Genomic DNA, 23,243 nt, shown 5'->3' on the forward strand with positions numbered 1-23,243 from the left:
GAAAGAGTAAATAGCACGGCATCTTTTGAAAGTATTGACGAAAAATTAAATTAATGTAATATTCTTGTAAGTATGCAAATAAATAGATATAAAAATTTTCCCGCTAGCTTTGCTCGCAATTATCCCTGTTTGGGTCTTGATAAGATGATTGTAATGGATTATACTGTAGCTACATTACGATTTGATTTCCTTTTTGTTATTTAGCGTCGCTTTTCTTTCACTTTGGGCTGATCGCGACGATGAGAATGAGTGATGATATGATAAAATTGATGAAGGAACACTCACAAATAACACTCATGTCCAACCCGAAATTCAAACCCGTGGTCCCTGGCGTCGTAGCGCGCTGTGCTAATCACACCGCCACGAAGGTCGGCTGCTACATTGCCAGACACGACCAATATTCTTGGTGTTGATTGAATATTTATGTACATTTAGGAGATGATGTCGCAGTTCATTAGGTGAATCACTTTCTAAAAAGCCCAAAAAGTGCTTTTGCAACAGAAAAACGGGCCATCCCATAAATCGAGCGTCCCAAAGACAAAATTGCACTAATTTTGCTTCGAATTTATTCCCCATCCAGCCTATTCACAGGACTTGGCCCGTGCCATTTCTTCCTGCAGGTGCAGCATTTTAAGGAATTAGTTCTATTAAAAATACTACTGTATTGTCTGTTCCGTGTGCTGTCATAATTGTACTAAATATACTACATACTAACGCATTGTAAAGAACCCGATACAACAGAAAAATAGGTATATAATGTAAGATGTGCATATCAAACTTGTCGCAGAAAGTGAATTTTACACGTGAGATACAATCCAGATTTTTTTTTTACTTTGAAATACTCTTAGCCTAAGAGGAGAATTTATTGCAGGAGGCAACAAATACTATTTTCACTATCTACGGCTCTGTGTATGAAACGATAATTGAATCAGTCATACGAACTAACAAGTTTTGGTTAAGACAACTGCAGCATGAATATTTGGTTTGCCCCACTGGTGTACGCAGGTTAGGGGTTGGGGGAGATGATGGTGCTGTAGCTCCACAATTACCTATGAATTTTTGAGAAAATTTGAAATTCTGAAATTTTGTGAAAATTATTTTTTTCAAATGAAGGCAGTAAAAAACTCTGGAAAGGGCAAAATGATAAAAGCAAACTCCCCTTAAAACGACCCCCCGATATTTGTCTTTGAACAACTTTAAAAAGGAAGGCAAGAAAATAATATTTATGAAATATTTTATATCCCGTCTTCTCCCAGAACAAAGTGAAGCAGCTATGTAATATCTACCTTTACAATTCCGGCCGCCTCCGAAAAGAAAAATCATGGGTATGCAAGTGGTGTGCCCAGTTAGATTTTTCTATCTTATCATTAAGTTGTGGGCTTTTTAACATCTATCCCCGTCCAGAAACACTGCATGCACATAATTTATTTTCTGACATTTCAAATTATCTAAAAACTCAATGTGCTAGCTTTCTGCGTGTCGAAAATATACATTTTAAAGATATAACTATCGACCACTTGACAGGCTATTGCATCCAAATTAAAATCAGTTACTATATTTATCAAAATAATATTGGGGGGTTATGATGATCAAATCTAGTTATGAATTTTGGCCTATTATCCTTACGCTTGCTGTCTTGAAATTCTTGATTTGGGGGACTGCGTTCAGGGCCTTGAGGGGGATGGGCATTTCTGGTGTAGGGAATCATAGTCCCTCTTTGGCCCAGTAAAAAGAATGTCTAAAGCAGGAAAAGGTGGCAGAAAGATGGCTAACGAAAGTCCTTGGTATGTCACTGTATGTAGAGTTCGTTAGAGTTTTATTTTTAAACCCACTTTATGCACATAAAAGCTTTTCGGGACTGTGGACTTGCAGTTTAAAGTGGAATCCGAACAACTTGTACCTCCACCTTACATTAAACCAGGAGACCTTTGATTACAAAGAGGTAGCATTACCACTACGCTACTCATCAAAGAAAGAAAAACTGAAACTCCATCACAACTTTTCAAGACAGGAACTGTTCCATTTGGAACATAGAAGGGGAGGAGAAAGGTCTGTTCCTCTTTCTGATAGGGAAGGAAGTGTGATAATTTACATTGACATTTCTTAACATTTTGATGTTTTCCCCTCAAAAAATAGGACGAGGCCCCAATGATTTTTTATTTCCATGTGTGAGTACATACAGCGTAAGTCAAAATGATGTTCCCGATTTCAGTGTCTATTTATTTCATTGTAATGATACGTAAATGACTGATATTACACACACAGATTGAAAAACGCAAAATGTTTTTCCTGGCGTATTATAAATGTTCTCTGTGTGATCCAAGTGTTACACGACACACGTCTAGTCTATAATCAAGTTCCTGCCACACTCTTCCTAGCATGTCAGGGTCCACGTCGGCTATGGCTGCAGTGATGCGCTCACGTAATTCCACCAATGTTGTAGCATTTTCTATTTGACTTGCCAGAAGGTGGTTCAACCACAAATCTTGTTCGGAAATGCCGCTGCTGAACGAGAATACAGAACGCTTTCTGCTGTCCAGTGGTAGCCATTTTCCTCACTGCTACTAAACTGTCTTCTGGTGGCCGACAGCGCCACTACGAGTCTTCAATAGAAAGAAAAGAAAAGAAAAGAAAAAAAGACTTGGCATACCAAGTTTTACTCTTCCCTTTTGCTGTTTTGAGAAAAGCCTAATTCTAAAGTTGCGGATTTTGCAATAATTTAGTATTTAAAGGGTTATATCTACTAACAGCGTCAATATCCATATTATGTGCCATTTCAGTGAGTGCTAATAGTGAGCTTCCATGCCGAGTAAAAAAAATTGGTAGTGTTGTTTAACCAAGATATTACGGGCCGAAATAAGTAAAAATACAGTCGGAACCTGTATTTTGGACCCTCTTTATTGCCGCATAACAATGGAAAGCAACAATGGCTCATAAAAACAATTGACTCTATACAAGCAAACAGTCTTACACTAACAACATATTTTTAAGAGGTATAGATAGAACCTCAGAATTGCATGTTTAAGGCCAGTGGTGGCTATTGGGTTCCAAAACCTGGGGTAAGGGGCGGTGCAAGGAAAATTTACTTTCTCTTCGTAGACAAGGCTTACCATTAAGAGGCCATAGTGAGGAAGCAAAAAAATGGGGAGCAACTATCCCTTAAATCGTCGCCTGTTTAAGGTTGCCATTTTAATTAGAACGTGAAATCGGAACATTTTTTACCACACGACTCCTCTGTTTCCAAGCATTAACATTGAGTGCCGGAACCATCTGAGTATGTGCGTTTGTCCATTTCTTCTCACCAGGCATCAAAACATCTGTGGTATCTGTGAGTGTTTTTACGAAGGTGTTACACACGCACGGAATGGGCAATCCACTCGACTAAGCGAGATTCAAACTGTGGGCTTCGAACTGAACGCAGGCAGTTCTCGAATATTTCTCTCTGATTCGAACCAGAACACCACTAATGTGTCTTGTCCTCCCATGTTTGCAGCTCTTATAAAAGCCGAAACCCACCAAATTGTCCACATTCAGGCACTCGCAAGTGTTCAAAATTGTGATTGATTCATTGATCTGCTTTATTTTACTTTGTTCATAGATGTCTATCACAGCTTCCTCAGTCTTGTCATATATCGGCACGAAACAAAGGAAGTTTTCTTGAATATAGCCGGATCGAGAAACAATTAATGCACAGTTCCCAACACATCTAATGTTTCGTCTCCCAATATGATCAAATGCTTACTCATTTGTCTACAGTGACGTGCCCAAGGGAGAGTTGGTGGGGTCATAACACCATTTGACAAAGTATTCCTTAAAAAAAAAAGAACGTCAAAGACAGACAAATATGGCAAAATGAGGACTGACCACCAAAAATAGTATTCATAACCCCTCTCCCTTCCGAAACTTCTGGGGATACCACACTTTATCTCGGACACATTATTTATAATGAACTCACCAAAAGTTTTTATCATTTCGTATTGGAGACTTAAGTAATATCGTTCTTCCCGCAGGTTTGTATATGATCCTTTAGGGTGTTGTCGCCTGCCTTCGCACCTAACCTTAACAAAGCCCTAATTTTCCATCCTTGTGACTTGGATCTTCAAGACTTTAGAAGATTGATTGAATTGCTTTATTTTACTAATTTTTTGTGCCACTTTTGGCTAATTTGCGAATATGGGGATAAGTGACGATATGATGAAATTGATGAATGGACACTCTAAAACATTCATGCCCAGGCCGGTATTCGAAACCGGAACCCCTGGCGTCGTAGCGCGATGTTGCAACATCCTCCAGTTGGACACCAGTCGTCACAAAGTTAGTCCGCTACTCCTTTTGTCGGGAACATGAGACTCTTAGTAACTCATCAAGGCTTGCTGGGTAACAAGTATAACAAAGCCAATATCTGAAATATCACCATCTGTTGTAGGTTCACACATGCATATGCATTTTTCTATTATATAAGGTTACAAACTGCATACACGGAATTTGGTACGGTCACAACTAAATCATCAATCAGAACTTTATTTTTCAGTTGATTTGTGCAGTTTATTTCTTTCTTAATAAACTGCTCCAATACCCGGTATTGCTGAAATATTAACTTTAGAGAAAGAGACCTTCGATCTCTTCGGCTCTCAACCTGAACTAGCAGTACACTGAGGCTCTGGAAGTTCCGCTGTCGTCATTGTGTCCCTCTTTGGACCCGAACTGGAACTAGAAGTAGACTTCGTTACTTTTCATTTTCAAATCACTATATCTTATAAAGCCACCAATGGACACTGACTGATCACTAATCGACTGTATGAGTTGTCACACTTACCTCTGAAGTCTCATTAACCGATTCTATTGTACAGATCAACCGGGAAATTGAATATTCTCATATTCTAGAACGTTCAGCAGGAAAACGATTCGTTAATATACCCAGTAGTAGTTCGACTCCTTGTCTTATTCAAGAACGTTCCCTCTCGCTCTTTCCAGAGATTAAAAATTACAACGAATCGTCCTACTTGTGGCGATACCTTTGTTGTGCAGCTTTCAAATGCTGACAAGTCTTTCCATAGTGCTCAAGTTCGCTGCGACAACACCGAAAGCGCAAGAAAAGTTTACGTGCAATATTATGAACAACAGGGTTATAGAACATTCTTCGTCTTGCCTTGATAATTATTTCTCTCTTTAAGTCATCGTCCCATTATTCAAGAAGACAAAAACCTATTTTTTTCTAAAGTAAATTGAAAAATTTCCGATCCCCACCATGGATACGTGCTATTAACAATAAGAGAGTAATAGAACATTCTCTGTCTTCTCTCGATAATTATAACTCTCAAATTATGATCACATTATTCAAGAAACTAAAAGCCTCATTTTATCTAGTGTAAACAGAAAATTTTCGGAGGGGCTCGAGCCCCCAAAGCCCTCCCCCTTTGGATACGTGCCTGATGTCAGATTAAGATCGATGACTTGCCTGTTGTATGCAGTAATACCGATCTCACTTCAAAACCATTCTACGCTGAATATGACATGGTTTAACAAATTGAACAAGGGATGGTGGACGCCGTGAGGAAGAAAATGAAGGGGTGATGAAGCATCCTTCCCCACCTCCTGGCGGCCCCCCTGATTCTAAGTAAACCCAAACTCATACACGAAAAAACTGTATATTGCCAAGTTCATACTTAATGCCAATCTTACAAGTTTCTTGTGAACAATTTAATAAATGTAAAATATCAGCACTATGCCACGAAAATTTGAGTTTCTGTTGTGTCGGCACGGTGAGGTTGTCAATTTCGTGCATACTTTGGGGCAGGGAAATCTTATGACTGGACCATTAAGGGACAAATGATTTTTCAATTGTGTCTGTTACGTAGTTAAGACATGGAATAATACGTATATCGTATATCGTATATCCTTTCAATTCCATTTTTCTTTAAAGGGATAAAAACACTTCTGGCAGGGATAAAAATAATTTTCTTTTGCAGGGGATAAAATTTATTGTGGCGGGGAAATCACCGGCACCCCCTTCGCTTAATTCGCACACTGCTTAACTCATTTAATTAATAACCTTCCTAAAATACCACTCTTTTTCCTCTCTGTCTTAACACATTCTCCCCGCTCCCCAACCTTCGTTTCATTACTGACATAAAAAGTAAAGTGTTCCCCTGTGCTTTGCACCAAGCTATGAAGGCATATACGTGGTGTGGAGTTAGGGCCCCACACTTTCTTGATCACGGCCGAAGGTGGGGCCGCCTTTATCTCCCAGAGTATCCTCCACGTACCCACTTTATACGACGCTGGGCGGGCGCCAGGGCCGCTTGAACAGGTGGAAAAAATCCCGGGTCTCTTGCATGGTAATCAGACGCTAGCTGAGCTACCGCGGTTTTTATTACTAACAATGCAGATGCCATTAATTTAATTCAATTACTAGCAAGTAAGATCTTACAACCAAGTTCGTTTCTAGAACGCCGGAACAATCTTGGTCCACTATACCCATGAGACGTTAACTAGATTTAGCTTTAGTGTCTCGAACATACATATAATTGAAACCGTCAGTAAAGAAGGTGGAAAAGAAAAACGGGGGAATCGAAATTCCGCTGATCTGACGCCCTTGTTTATTTTAAAGGCACCAGGACAATAAGCGTCTTCAGGGGTTCTCCCTTTTTCTTTCCTTATCTGTTTATTACTGAGGGAAATGCAGGGCTTGAAGCTGAACACTAGTTGTGGAAGCATTCCCTTTCATCCCGCACTGCGGCGACCTATTGAAAGAATATATATACCAATTATTTTCTACAGCACGCTGCATTCTTTATGGAACCAAAACACAATTATAGTCCGCCCCTTCCAAGGTCAAGTGGAAACAATCTGAATTTGTTTTCTAAACATATGAAGTCACGTACGCGGTCACGAAGACGACGTGGGCGACCCAATGCTTTGCGAATCAAGTTACGTTTATTCCGTACTGAAAGAGACAAACAATACCCAGTCTGTAAGCCACATCGAACCAACGAAAAGCGACGTAAAATAACGAAGAAATAACTAATACCACAAAGAGCATATAGATATCTCACATATTTAATAATAATAATAATAGGTAAAATGTAAAGTTTCCCGCGCATATAGCACCGTGCATGAGGCAAATTTAGGGGAGGTGGGAGCACATATTCTTGATCTCGGCCATTTTGGAGGTAATGTGTTCAGCACCACACTCCGGCCGCCCTTACTCCCGAGGATTACCCCAAGGTACTAATTTTTTTGAGTCAGGGTGAGCCTAAAATAATAATAACAATAATAATAATACACGTCTGTTTGTAATGAACGACACAAACTGGAACGAAACTTTGTATCAAGATACTTTGAGAGTTACTTACAGACATGTACTTAATTTTACATTCATGTAAACAATGTATATTTCATAATTCCCGGGTCTCTTTGGTTATTCCTAGAACACCCTTGTTTATGAGATGGGGCCTAGTGTTGTGTAGGCCCACCAGATCAAAACAAACAATGGAGGAGCAAGGGAATTTAGCGACTTCTGGCCTGTCACGAATTCACAGCTCTCGTAAACAAATGCGTGTGAAATAATGTGTAACTGTAAAGACAAGAGAAGAATTCGCACGAAACCTAGTGGTGTGCAAATATGGGTAAAGTAAGGTTGAACCCGCATTATTTTATTCTTTAAGAAATAAGCTTGAAATGATAGTGAGGAAACAACAACACCAACAACAAAAAAAGAGGTTTGGCAGAAATATTGACCTGCTTTCCTGATGATACATACCACATTTCATTTAGCATAACAGAGGGATTCCAGCCATTGGATGTAACCGTCACTTAACCTTACATCCATGCATATACCTACCTATATATACATATGTATGTATGTATTTATGTATGTATGTAAATATTTATGCATATTCACTACTTACCCATTTTTGACATTTGCAACGTTCTGTATAAACTAACTATTCAGAGCTTAATCATCGAAATTCAAAAAACAATAGATGTACAATTTGCCAGTAAGAAATTTACTTTTGAGTGCATAGGTGGTGGGGGGAGGGGAGCGGGAACAAAATAGAAAACTTACAACTCTGCTAAGATGGCAATTACTGTAAATTTAGAGCTTTTAGGCAGATTTTTTTACAGTCGCTGTATACCTTTGAGGACTAGAGTGATAATTCATTTGAGTAAAATTGGGTCATAGCCTTCGATAAGGCGGGAGGAGAATGGATTTTCGCTATTTTGCGCGATTACAAAATGCTGTAAGTTGAGAGATGTTTAGTTTTTCTTTCGGCGAAGTGACGAACTTGATTGATTTATTGATTTGGTGTTTAAGTCCACTTTATGCACACTAAGGCTAATCGGGACTGGACCTACAGTTTAAAGTGGAATCCAAACCATTATGTGCCTCTACTGGGTAGAAGTGGCGAACTTGTTTCAACAAGTTAAACTTACTCTAACCTCTGGCGTAACTACTCTAACCTCTGGCGATATCTTGAATTGTACAAACATTTCCACAGCAACAGAAACAGTGCTTTCATGTCGCACAAATATCTACACATTCAGTTTCTTGCTATAAGCGAGTGGTATAAGCTACTATTTTAAATAGTGGATCTACAAGCTGATGGTTGATTTGCTGACTGGATTGGTTTTCGTAGACACACCCGCATAATGTCGTTCGAAACTGTGCTTCAGGACAACTCAGGGCATTATTAAATGCCTCGATACCCATGGAGAACATTATAAGCTGCAACCCTAGCTCCAACTTGTTCAAACACAAATCTAGAACATATTTTAAAAACGAAGATTAATTGCTTCACAATGAAATTACTCGTTACGACCCTGTTGATTACAATTTTACAACTTTGTTCACTACAATGATAACAAGCAATTGAGGATTTGAGGAATACAAGGGTGGAGGAGCGGCACCTCACGGTCGTACACATGCTTGACACATGCCTACATTACCTTAGCCTACAAGAAAAACTGTCCCCACAAGAAAAATTGTCCCTACAAGAAAAATTGTCATTTAACCAACTTTTACCTCAAGTATGCATTTTGTATGCGATATTTAATGGGAATAAAATTTGACTTATTCCTAAAAAAGTATTTCGGTCCCCCGTTTTTCTTCTATCTTATCGGCGACACTGTAATGTTGACAGAAGCTCTTTGATATTTTCAAAATAAAATGTTTCCTCTATTCGGAGGAACGTTGTTGTCCATACCTTACTTTCTTCTGTTTTGTTATTTTACGTCCATTTTTTACCTCTCTAGGTTAATCACAATACAATGATGAAGGATGAATTGATGAGACAGATGACGGAACAAACACACATCGATTACCGAAGATTCGAACCTAGGATCAGTGTGTGAAAGTGCAACCCCCCTCTTTGAAAGGTTAGCCCCAGTCCCTGGTTTCTATCCGGCCCTCTGGATTACTTCCTACTTTAATCCTTCAAATCCCTCCTTTCACCTCACCCTGGGTGCCAAGCGAGCAGATTATATTTGAGCCGGAAATACGAAAAGGGGGTTTCACATAACATTTATATTTTTAGTCCCTGGTTCGTTACGCATGTACATCAAGTGAATAAACAACTGGTTTAAAATGGACAGTACTGTAGTTCTTAGAGTTAATTCAGCAAATCATAACATTTCTAGTAGGGTCTCCTCGATGGCGCAGTGGCAGCGTCGTCGCCTTGTAATCAAGGGGTCCCGGGTTCGATACCCGGTGGAGGTAAACAGGGGAATCTAATATCCAGTAAAGCACAATCCAATGAGCACATACACTTACATCCAGTAATAACATAAAAGTACACACATGAAAAACATATTACTTTACCCTACACCTTGTAGCTGGCCAGCAATTAATTAACATATTTCCAAAACCAGTAATGCTCAATCCGACCATTACAAGTGCTGCGAGGTTTTTCTTGGCTATGACATTTATGTTACGAAGATTTCACACAAAAGATACAAATAACAAGTACGTACAGGAGACAAGCAAGTTGCTTGAAGCAACAGAGGGTTTCGTACCAAAGCAACAAAATGCAAGGGATACAACACCTGGATCTTCTTTGCAATCTTCAAAGTAGCATTCACTGCACTTGAAGGGTGCAACTAGACTATAGAAAAAAACGAACCTTTCCAAGAGTCACCCAATCTACAGGCAACTGAGCTGCTTATAGCGTCGCCCCGGTGTGGAAGGTCACACTTGCTTCTTAATGTTCGTTTCTTGTTTACTTATTCTTCTGAAATCTGCTTTGGCCTGAATCTTCCTTAATGCACCAAATATCTGCTTTCGGAAATTTTAATGAGCACGTTTTAAGAACATCTCAACGACCAAAGTCAAGAATTAGTAGAACTTTTGACTGTCTTCTAAGAACCGCAAATTAGCAAATATATTTCCATCAATTGATTGTAAACTGATTATGTAAGAGTTACATGTAAATATATTTTGTAAACTTCAAGTTAGTATATTTCATTGATTGATTGATTGATTTGGTTTATTTTACTTCGAATTTCTGCCACTTTTGGAAAGTCGCGAATATGAGGATGAGTGATGATTAGACGAAATTGATTAAGTGATACTCGGAAAGAATACTCATGCCCCTGGCGCTGACCACTCCGACGGTTAGTGTATTTCATTTTACATAGAACTTTAAATAATATTTTTCTTCCATGTGCAGCAAGTTGTACCACAGTTATGTTCGGAATTTGGCAACTTCGACATTTCTGTTAACGAAAAAAATAGTTGATGAAGGTACGATGAATAAAAGCGAACTATAAAGATCACATTTTATGTATTTTCCGTCCATAATTATAATACATGAATAAAGTTAACCCACAGTTTTAAATTTTCACATGCAAATTTGCTTCATTATTCGGGCTGGTTGATTAGAGGATAACAGCAGTGTACGGGCTGGTGGATTACAGGATAACAGCAGTGTACGTAAAAATGATCAAGCATAGCGTTATGGACCTCAGGTTGAAATTCTAAGTAAAGCATGCAGGTGCGAAAATCCCTCCACTTATTTCATGAGTTCATGATTCATGCTTATGTCACGTCGTAGATATGTAAAAAAAAGTTAGAACGGTGTTTACAGTGTAACTGCGAATGCTCTATGCTATGTGTACTAATCAGAAAGTAGTATATCCATAGTTGAACTCACATTGACAGACAAACAATTTTATCGACATGTCAATTATTCCATAATACTAGACTTAAGACTACTTTCAATCCAATTTGCAATTATTTCTGAGCAATCGACAGGTATATGTTGTCAAATTATTTACCCTCACCTACAAACAGACAAACCATTTGAGAACATTTTGCCGAGAGAAGTTGCCATAGGCATAACTTGGCGGGGGCAAGGGCGGGCAACCGACCCCCCCCCCCAAAAAAAAAAATCAGTTGTTGAGTGGAAGAGAGGTATATTCCACACATAAAATGACAGAGACAGAAAATAGTTCAGAACTCAATGTGCTGTCAGAAATGTGTGAATATAAGAACACTGATCATGAGTTTCAACCTAGATCTTTCTTGTGTGTGAGGAACAACATTTACGAGAACATTTCCAAATTTGAAATGAACTGTTCAAAACATTATTGACAACCTCCGTGAGTTCAGGATACTGTGAGCATTCTTTCTTGCCCTCAAAGGCTCAGGACCAATACACTGTATACTCAAAACTACTGGACATTAAATACAGGGAGGTTATTTCAGTCGTTCACCGCCAGCGTGACGGCCGTTCCGCGGACTCTTCATGCAACAGGTCCCGGCAAATTGCGTTCAGGAAGTCCGTAACAGAAACCGCTTGTTTTGTAATGTTTCCACTTTTCACAATTACAGTTACAATTACAATTGAAATAAGCACGTACCTTGTCGCACGGATGCAGGAAAAGGTGTCCTCCCAAATACAAATATTTCCGGCACCTTATTTCTGACATCTAATCTTAGATTAGACATCGCTACTTTATCCTCAGTTGACAGAAAGGGAAGACAGCATCCCGGCGCATAAAGCAAACCGAAAGCGTAAAATGATATTTAAAAGTAATAATAATAATGATGATCACTAACCTCCTGTGTTATAAGAGATGTTGAAAATGACTTCCTTCAACAGCAATACAACACGTTTCTTAGGTTCAAGAGATCCTGTCTATCGTAATCCCTGACCACTTTTCTGCAAGAATTCGTTTTCACGTAATTATCGTACATAAAAACTCTATGTTCAAGACTATATTTGTTTAACGACATAAGTAATGAATGAATAACAATTAACACACAATAAAGCACTAGCACACCAACTCAATAACACAGTATAAACAAAACGCGTACTGATAAACGCGAACAGAAGTGAACATGAATGAGCGTAGACTCACTGTCTGGTAGCCGACAGTGTTGCTAACCATTTTTCGGCAATGTCCCTACAGACGTAGTCAAAATGTCCCTACAACTGACCAAATGTCCCTACGCCAAGTAAAGTGACTAAAAAAAAAACACCTCATGAGCATGCAAACAGAAGATAAAATATACACATTTACTTACCAAATCTTTCTGCTCGGTGCTTCCACAATTAATGAAGGAGCGAATTTACAATACAGGACCTCTCCCCGATTTTTTGTAATATTTCGCATACTCACTAATTGAGGCCTCCTAATCACGAATTTGAAGTTAAAATTTGGGGGGTCACGTGTAGAAATTGCAAAATAAGTGACATTGAGTGGTCCGCGATCGGCACGATTGCTTATTATTTACCGGAAGATTTTGTGTTTCCAATACTTAAAAAACGAAATATACATTCCTGATATTACTACGACCCCAAATTTTAACTATGTTTGCCTATCCTAACCTAACCTAACCGTACCTGAATGGTTCGTGGGGCTATCCGTCAATGGTTTGTTGGGCTACCCGTGCATGTTTTTTTCGAGCCCAAATTTTAACTATGTTTGCCTAACCTAACTTAACCTAAACTTACCGAGAATGGTCAGTGGGGCTATTCCTGAATGGTTTTGCGGTAATTGTGATTACGAACCGATAAAAAATATTATTTTCGTAGCACTTTAACGGCAAACGTTCATCATCGAAGACGCCATTTTCGTATCCTGCAATTTTATGATTGATGTACTGTTGCCAAATTTACCTGTAATCAAATCAGTTCTTCTACATCGTGATTGTCGCTGTCACATGTAAGCACGTTCTTTGGGCAATATACTGAAATCCATAAGTTTATTAATTAGCCCACAGCCATCCTCCTGCACACTCCACCTAACAATCTGTACAACATTAACAACTTTTTTACTGTTCTCTTCCGCCATTCTTACACGATCCATGCTCTCCAAGTATGAAATCAACAGTGTGGCAACGCTGTAGACAGCGTAACTAATTTTAATTTGTTCATATCAACAAATATGGCTACCATACTTGTATACGGAGAATCATTGCGAGAATTGAAAAGCTTATTTTACAACTTCTACACGTTAATGAACATTTTTTCCCCCTCACCCCAACATGTTAACTTGAGATAAATAATCACGAATAATTATTTCGTGAGTATAAGACGTAGCATAGAAATTACAGAAGGGTCCGGTATTGTAAATTCTTGCCTTAATGAATAATAGGGGTGTGCTGGACAGAATTTTTTGGGTCGGGACGGGATCGGGACGGTAATTTTTTTAAATCCCGACATTCGGGACTGAAAAATTTGCAATTTCCCGACCAAGTCGGAAAATTTTCTGGACGGGAAATGTTCGAAATTTCCCGAAGCACTGGAAATCTCGAATTTTACAAGTCATTTTCACTTTAAGTGATTGTTTTTGCATTTCTAGAATAAAAACTTACAACTTTCGATAAGTTCCAGAAACTTACAAGGCAGAAAACGTCGAGAATTAACTACTTTTTAAAGTAAAGAATCCAGCACACCCCTAATGAATAACGTTGAGTCGTTTACTGTTGATTATGTTATTTGAAGTCATACATGCTGCTGCTGTGAAGAGATAGATGTTGGTTGGTGATGCTGTATTTCCTGCAGTCTTTAACGATTCTGGTCCCATTTTATTTCCCTTTTTTGTTTTTGTATCACTTAACATTGAAAATATTCTTTCCGTTTCCGCGTTAGAATGCGGCAATGTTAGCACTATTTTCGCGAGAGTGGAAATGTTTTCAAAAAGGAACTTGCCTTGAAAGTTTTTGGTAACCGATAACATGTTCCAAAATTCTGATGGAGATCTGTTAGTTAGTTCTTTTTTCTCCTCCTCGCTAAAGTATCCAGATAAACTAATTCATAAAATGTAATTTACCAAGATTGAAAAAAGTACCTACGTTTTCCCTCATTTGGCAAAATCTGTCCCTACGTTCCTACGCGGGCGAAATTTAGTGAAAAGTCCCTATGCGTAGGGACATGTACCTACGGTTGGCATCACTGCCGACACGTGCAGTATGAAGCGCCCTCTCGCGGCTGACAACTCACCCAAGCCCCGATAAGCTGCAGGCGCTGTCGCGACAACTGAGAATAAAGTAGCGATGACTAATCTAAGATTAGATGTCAGAAATAAGGTGCCAGAAATATTTGTATTTGGGAGGGCACCTTTTCCAGCATCCTTGCGACAAGGTACGTGCTTATTTCAATTGTAATTGTAACTGTAATTGTGAAAAGTGGAAACATTACAAAACAAGCAGTTTCTGTTACGGACTTCCTGAACGCAATTTGCCGGGACCTGTTGCATGAAGAGTCCGCGGAACGGCCGTCACTCTGGCGGTGAACGACTGAAATAACCTCCCTGTACTTCGCCTTATTGCTGTTTTGTATATTTAACAAACGAATGATATTAATAGGTCCAAAATTATAAATGAATTTTACTCGGACGCAACTCGTCAAGAAAGGAAACTGAATCTTCATTAGATTGATTTTGTGTTTTAAGTCCACTTTATGCACAGTAAGGCTAATCGGGACTAGACCTACAGTTTAAGTGGGATCCGAACCACTTTGTACCTCCACCGGATATCGAACCCGGGACCCCTTGATTACAAGGCGAGGACGCTACCACTGCGCCATCGGGGAGGCCTGAAGCTTAGAACTAGAAGCTTCACTCATACTTGTGTGCTATATGTGGTATGTGGCGCATCGGATTTATATGCTATATAAAGATCGAAATAGGCTATGCATAAAAACACCTTCGAAATTGTATTATGGTCTATATATGTTTATGACCTCACGGATACTCTTGGGGATGCCACGTCTCACATGATTCCAAATATTGAAGGAATTCCCGTCTAAAGCCCACATTTCTTGCGTTGCTGGGTACCATTATTTTTCAACATAGATAGCCCAAACTATTGCATTTCTATCACTTGTATTTGAAGAATATATATCGTTTATAGAGGAAGAATTGATGAGTTGCTGGGCTCATTTATAGTTTTCTTGTGCAATAATAGAACCATTATGCAGTAGAGGTATTAACTGCTCAACATGAGTGACAAAACCTGCTGCAAACAAATTGTTAAATAACACGACGTGTTTTACACGCTAAAAAATAGTTACTATACTGTGCTAACCGTGCTAGATGAAACTAATTTCATGCATTCAACCTCACACCGGACTGCATACTTTGCACACCATGACACAGATTTCTCAAAGGCCTGATATTCTGGCCAAAGCACATGGCCAGTTTTCTTGAAAAATATTATTATTTAAAGAGGATACAGGGGTAAAAAAATGATGATAAATAATTCAGAATCACCCCTTCCCCTCTCCAGCACTTTGGACGTCATCGTATATATATGCTTGAGCTCCGATTCTTATTCTTTAAAATGGCAGAAATACAAAGAGCGAACTATCGCGCCCTCTCACAGAAAATACTACAAAATTTAGAAAGAGAACTACATTGGTTAAATGTCCAATTTATAAAGTAGGTATTTCAGGGCTTTGGAAATACTGTGTGGTCCTTACGGCATGGAGGAAGTCCTGCTCTTCACGGCCACCGGAAATGACATGAAATCGTGGAAGATATAAGAGTGAAAATTTCCATACAAGTCGATATTTCTCTACGGCTCAAGTGCTGGGACGTGCACAGAGGATAGCAGAAAGTCAACGAATCTGAAAAGTTTCATGCTTTGTGACGTATAAATTATCTTGTTAAGTTGTTGTTCTGACCTCACTTTATACACTAATAGGATAATCGGGACTGGACCTACAGTTTAAAGTGGAATCCGAATCACTATGGGCCTCCACCAGGTATCGAACCTGGGACCCTTGATTACAGTTTAAAGAATATTGACAACAATTGTATTTGTAAATTCCCACGTGAATAACCAGATGTTACTTTAAATATCAAAAATATTAAATTGAATATTTAAATGCGGACAGTTTACAATATATTAAATAATTCTGGCATCAGCGAATGTGCATGATCATCATCTATTCACTGTTGAAACAGTTTGACCTTAACTCCTTCAATATTAAAATTTTTAACATGTACCATTTGAAACAAGTATTTTCAGGTGGGGAAGGCCACCTTAAAACAAGCCCCCAAGGACTAATATTTGCAACCAGAAAGAAGAATGCTCTTTAATCTCCTAAGTTTAAATTAAGTATAACAACAAAAATTTGCTGTGTGTTTAAAATTTCTATTCGGCTTGTTAATTTTCCAATAAATAATTAATGGTTTTAAAAGTTTAATTAAAAATTGATTTTATATTAATATAACTTTATAATTTTACAAATACAGTAGTTATGGGATGAAAAAATTTCGATCCTGCCCCCCCCCCTCAAGTTAGGTCTCAAGTTACGCCCATGGAAGTTGCTATTTAAAATATCTATCAAATTACACGTTCGTAGCTTTAATTGAGTCCAAGATATTTAAGTATAAGAATATTTTCATTGTTGACTTTCGATTCATTGCCTCCCATAAACAGACGGATACTCACATCCAGATACTTTATACCGCTCCATGCTAGTATTTGACAGGTCTAACTATCTACGCTTCTATTTTATGGTTTTTGACTATCTATCCAATTATTTCGTGAATGACTACAACAATCAAATGAAAGACCCAAAAGAGATTTTTAATAACGCGTCTGGTTGGTTTGACAAATTTCAATTTATAGCTCGAACAGTTTCGGTCACGTCACCACTTTAAAATTCAGGGTGATTCGAAAATCGAAAGAGAAACACCCATATAATTTATACAGATATTATAAACCGTGAATGCAATCACGTGCAGTATGTAGGAGTCTATGTGTCCATACCTTACTTTCTTCTCCTGTTTTGTTATTTTACGATATTTTTCTACCTCTCTAGGTTAATCGCAACACAATGAGAATGAATTGATGAAAGTGGATAGAAAGTTTTTTTCTTTTTTTTCTCAAATGGGGATAGGCAAATGACATATCAAATTCATGTAAAGTTTTCTGAAAAATTGAATGGTGAAATCCGGTTTTAAGATATCTGTATTACTTTCGAAGTTACGGGGTGTCAAAAAGTACCGACGTATAAACAGGCAAAAACATGGAACCAGCCAATTTCATGACAACGCATATACCGTTAAACCAATAATATCATTACCTTTATGTCTTGGACTAAAGAGTGCAACAAGAATACCCGCTCCAACTTCAAATCCGCTTATTATTTTTTTAATTCGAAAGGGGATCATGTGTCATACCGAAATAACGTGAAATTTTCTGAAATATCACATTTTGAAATCCTTTTTAAGGGATTTTTATTCGTTTTTGAGTGTCTGCATAATATAAAATTACGTACTTAATCATGGTTCTCCTGAACTCGAAAACTGTCAAAGATGTTTGATGTGTTACTTATCCCTATTTCCATTTGAAAAAAGGTTAAATCAAATATGTCGAATCCAATATGGAGGACGGGATATCTAACATGCCTCAGAGATGAAGCACTTTATCTCCTAATACCGCATATGGCTACATTAATGGTCGATGTTTCAACTCGAACAGAAAATGTAAATTTTCAATAAAACTTCAAAAAAGCGAACTTCGAGTCTTTATATCGAAAATTAACAGACTATGACTGGGTAAATCTATGCGATATTGAGGATGTCAATACACTAACTAATACGTTTTATGATATTTTATATAATATTTTGAATGACTGCGTACCACTGAAACGCATCAAGGTACCTAAATATCCTGTGTGGTTCAATGGTGACATTATTAGGAAAATAATGTCAATGGTGACATTATTAGGAAAATAATGTCAAAATTATATCATTACAAAAAGTGGGAAAAGGTCATTGCAACGCAGAGTATCATGAAGGGAAATACAAGAATCTTAAGAAAGAGATAAAGAAAGGGCTAACAGCAGCGTACAAAGTGTACATCCGTGAGACGGAGGAAAACATAGGGATAGATGTAAATAATGTATGGACGTATACTAGAAATAAAAAGAGGGATTCAGGTAGTAATACTTTTGAATACAACAATGAAATCTTACACAATGGGCACGATATTGTAAATGCATTTACTACCTACTTTCTATCGGTGTTCAAAGATGCTTCACAGTACTCTATAGTTGAATCAGATAAGTGCGAAATCGGAGTGCTTTCCCAACTCGATATATCGCATATCGAATTGAATGATATCGAGGAAGCAATTAAAATGTTGAAAGCCAAAAAAGCAGTGAGGATGGACATCATTCCTCCCTATGTGGTCAAGGGGTGCGCTGAACTGCAAATAAAACCATTGAGTATAATATTCAATAACATTTTAGAACATCACAACTTCCCATCAAAATGGAAAATCACTAAAGTTAATCCCTTCCAAAAAAAAGGCAAATGCAAAGAACGTTCATTGCTTTACGCCAGTGTAAATTCTCTCAGTTTTTTTGCAAAGTGTTTGAACAAATACTGTACGATAGAATAATGGCCAACGCACGACCGGCTATATCTCCCATGTAACATGGTTTTATATCGCGGAGGTCGACAATCCCAAACCTTGCCGAATTTGCATATTTTGTAGCTTATGAATTAGACGAAAGGAGACAGGTAGATAGATGTATTCTATGCTGACCTGGCCAAGGCGTTCGATTCGGTAAATCATGACATTTTACTTCAGAAGCTATCGTATTTTAATATTTCTGACAAGTAATTATGCTGCTAAAATCTTACCTAATGGACCGAAAGCAATTTGTCAATTATAGAGGATACATATCTCGGGAGTACCCTACGCCTTCTGGGGTGCCGCAGGGATCCAATTTGGGCCCACTCATTTTCTTACTCTTTATTAATGACCTCCCGAAAATTATTACGAAATCACGTTGACTTATATTTGCTGACGATGTAAAAATATTTAGAACAATTTGCTCTGACGAAGACAGCCTTGACTTGCAGGCAGACGTAAATAGATTACTACAATGGAGCGAAAATAATAGACTTTCATGTAATCTTGATACATGTCAGGTAATGTCTATAACAAACGCTGAAATAAAAATAAACTTCCAGTGTCAGATGGGAGGAAAACAAATAGCTAAGGTCACTAAATTCACGGATCTTGGTGTCACGTATGACGCAAATCTATGTTTTAAAGAGCATATGCATCATATCGTTAACCAAGCATATAAGAAATTAGGATTGATAAAAATATGTGTGGAAGATCTAGAAAGTACATCAATATTAATAATTTTTGTATGTCTCCCTAGTAAGCTCACTCGTAGAATATGCATCGGTAATATGGCAGCCCTTGGACAAAAAAAAAACATATGAGGGAAATAGAAATGATTCAGTCCAAGTTCTTGAGGTTCATAAAGTATAGAGAAGACAAAGTATATCCTAAATTCAATCCGTACTCGGAGCTTGTATCGCAGTTTAACATTGAAAAAATTGAAGAAAAGTTTAATCTTAATTTGATGAGCACGTTATATAAAATTGCAAATAACAAAATAGACTCTACGGGGTTAGTATCTGCATTACAATATCATGTACCTCAAATAAGAAGAAGACCGAAACCCGGTTTGTTTCATGTACCAAAATCTAGAACAAATTATGTAAATATATCTCCGATGTGGAAAATGGGTAAAACTTATAATGAAGTAGTAGCAAATGATCCGAGCGTTGATATAAACAGTCTGTCATTTCAATCATTCAAAAGAGTCCTACTGGCTCAGTGGATAAAGGGGTGAGGGGTTCGTCTGTATAGGAATTAGTGAAACAATTTATGTTATGCACAGATATATGTAATGCACATATACAAATGCACAAAATGTATGCATGTCTTAATGGAACAATGTTTTGTGGCATCATTTGTTAAATAAATAAATAAATATAAAATATCTGGAGAAAATATATGGGTGGTTTCCGACTTTTGGATTGGATTGGAGATAATTTATACCGGGATTGTTTAGAATTTTCTTTGTCGTAAAATTGTGTTTATTTTTGCGGATGTAGCGTCAACAGATTCTGTGATATGGATGTCTCACCTCGCATCGACTCTTGTCCCTCACGGCCAGACAGATAGAGATGGATGTGTTTACCTACTATCTGTTAGGTCTATCAGATTTTTGAATTTGTAGCTTTGAAACACTGATCGTTCATACGGGCTGATGGACTTGGACAGAAACACTTTACACATTCGCTAATCAGTTTCCTAAAAGGAACATAAAAGAATCCAAAAATATAATATAAAAATAATATGGCAATAAATATCGTGTTCAGTAACTTTACAGAAAATCATGAAAAATAAAGTGGGATATTACACAGCCTTTACCCAGTCAGAACTATATTTATTAATATATATTAAACATAGCTTGTTTATTGTGATAAATGTGAGGTAAAAGGTAAAGTTCCCCGTGCAGATAGCACCGTGCCATAAAGGCACATTTAGGGGATATAGGTATAGGACCCCTCATATTCTCGAATTCCGAGAGTATATCAAGCCCCACCCGGAAATCGAACCCTGGTCACCCGCTTGGCAGTTAGACGTCCTGAGGAAAATAACTTCCATTAATTTTTTATCACATCATTCGTAGCATATATTTTGTAATATCAACTTTATAATAAAAGATGTATGTATTTCGACGTTCACATGATTGGACGTTTGACTTCCAATATACCTACATCACACGCTGCAGTTCAAAGTGATTCCAGCGAAGGAACTCAAGGTCGAAATGGAGCAGTAGACATGCTGTGAGCAACTTCCACAAATGTTCTCTGGGGCTGCTGTGTTTTTATCAACAACGAAACACAAGACGTTAGGTTCCAAGCATGTGTGTGGGTATCACGAATCGAGGCATTGCAATCTGAACTTCTAACCTGTCACGTTTCTCCTTTCCTTCTCAAGTCACAAGGCAGCTGATTCTGATATGCTTACGTCACGGGGAACGACCTACGCTTTCTTATTCCCTTCTGCTGAAAGGTTTTTGGAAACTATGAATGAAGTTAATGAGAAGCGGAAAATTGAAGGATCTTTTTTTGTGATTGGGTGCTTGTTTATTTACTCATCATTGCTTATATGCACAATTAGCTGAAATGATTGATTGATTGATTTGGTGTTTTAAGTCAACTTTATGCACAGTTACGCTAATCGGGATTGGATCTACAGTTTAAAGTGGGATCCGAACCACTATGTGCCAGGGACCCCAGGATGACAAGGCAACTACTCTGCCACTGCGCCATCGAGGAGGCCTCACAATTAACTGAACAGAGACGAGAGGATAACGGTGTGTAAAAAGTGAAAATGAAGGGCAGGGAATAAAGCGTCAGCGGCACTATCTCGGCAGTCGCCTGAATAGACTCAACAAGACAACGAGAATTTTAAGGCTGTCGTGAGATGTGAAGCAGTGACCACCCAAATATAAATACGTATATCCTTTACCGAGAAAAATGAAAAACGTAATACAACTGATAGCGAGTGGTTGAAGCTGCAATCAAGGTTCCCCGGGAACGATTCCACATTAAACTGTAATTCCAAACACGGTTAAAAATATATGCTAACTAACTTACTGTATTTTATTGACACATACACTGAGGAATTTTCGTAGGGGCTTCGCCGATAGGACGTTGATCTTGTAAATATAGGTTCCAGGATTTGATTTCTTATGGGGTCACGTTTCAAGTTGTCCTTGTCGCACTTTGAATTTGTAGCTCCAGTTCGATCAGATCGGGCATAAAGTGGACGTAAACTTCCGCTCGATTCGGTCAAAAATAATATGAAATACTGGCAAAATACATCTGCAAGAGTGAAAAAGCAGCATTAGGCTTCTTACAAATTTTCTGGAAGCGCCATTGAATTCATGGCAGAAACAGACGTTATTTAATTTCGTTCACATTAAGACGATCCGATTTTATGATGTTATTTATCTAATTTTTTTTATTTATCTAAATTTAATTTTCCTTCGATTTCTTCCACACTTTTACGTCAACCATAAAACTTTACCTTATTTTACAGAATGAAATATTCAATGTTTGTCTCGTATGCTCAGAATATAGTATAAAAATTTGGAGCTTAACTCCGGGGGGGTGGGGGGGTGGGGGGAGAATATTTTCTTTTTTGCAGCTCATAGAAATATCATCCAGGATTATTTTGATAAATAGGTGTTACATTTGCAAAATCATAAAATTACTGATTACTTTAATCCTCGGGTTTCAGGAGTTAACAAAAGTACCATTATCTCGTGATAAACCAAAAAAATTGGGAGCAAGTGTCTCCTATGCACCTACTAAGTTACGCCTATGGTTGCCTCACATAAATGCGTCACTGAAAACCCATAACAGTTTGAAGAATCAAGGAATTCCTTCCTAGTAGGCTGCAACAATGATGAAAGAAATTAAACGGGATGGTGCAGGGTACAGGTATCTGGATAACTTAGTTGTAGCATCAGTCGTCTTTGACTGTCCATAAGTCATCAAACAACTTGGCAACAATATTAAACGTACAATGTCATTGTTACATTCAAAAAGGCATATGTGAAAAAATATAAATTCTATTAACATTTTTACATCACATAAATTGGTATTGAATTTAATTTATAGTATTTATGTGCAGAGAATGTTCTGAGAAGGTTCAAATTCGATAGCCCCCTTAAACACACCAGTACCTTCAACAAAACGATTTTTCCAGAATTGGTCTAATTACTTTTGGGACAGAACTTGCATAATATATAGGCTGTGTCCTAGAGAACAGTAAGTTTACAGTCAAGAAACAAAGAACAAAATAGGTATTAACGTTAACGTTGTTCTTCCCTCGTTTTTTAGTCTGTGGTTTTACTCCCTACACATCGCAGTAATTAAGTACCAATAGAAGTTTCTTC

This window comes from Lepisma saccharinum, chromosome 19 (assembly GCF_977018435.1).
Source record: "Lepisma saccharinum chromosome 19, izLepSacc3.1, whole genome shotgun sequence".
Classification (NCBI taxonomy): Eukaryota; Metazoa; Arthropoda; class Insecta; order Zygentoma; family Lepismatidae; genus Lepisma; species Lepisma saccharinum.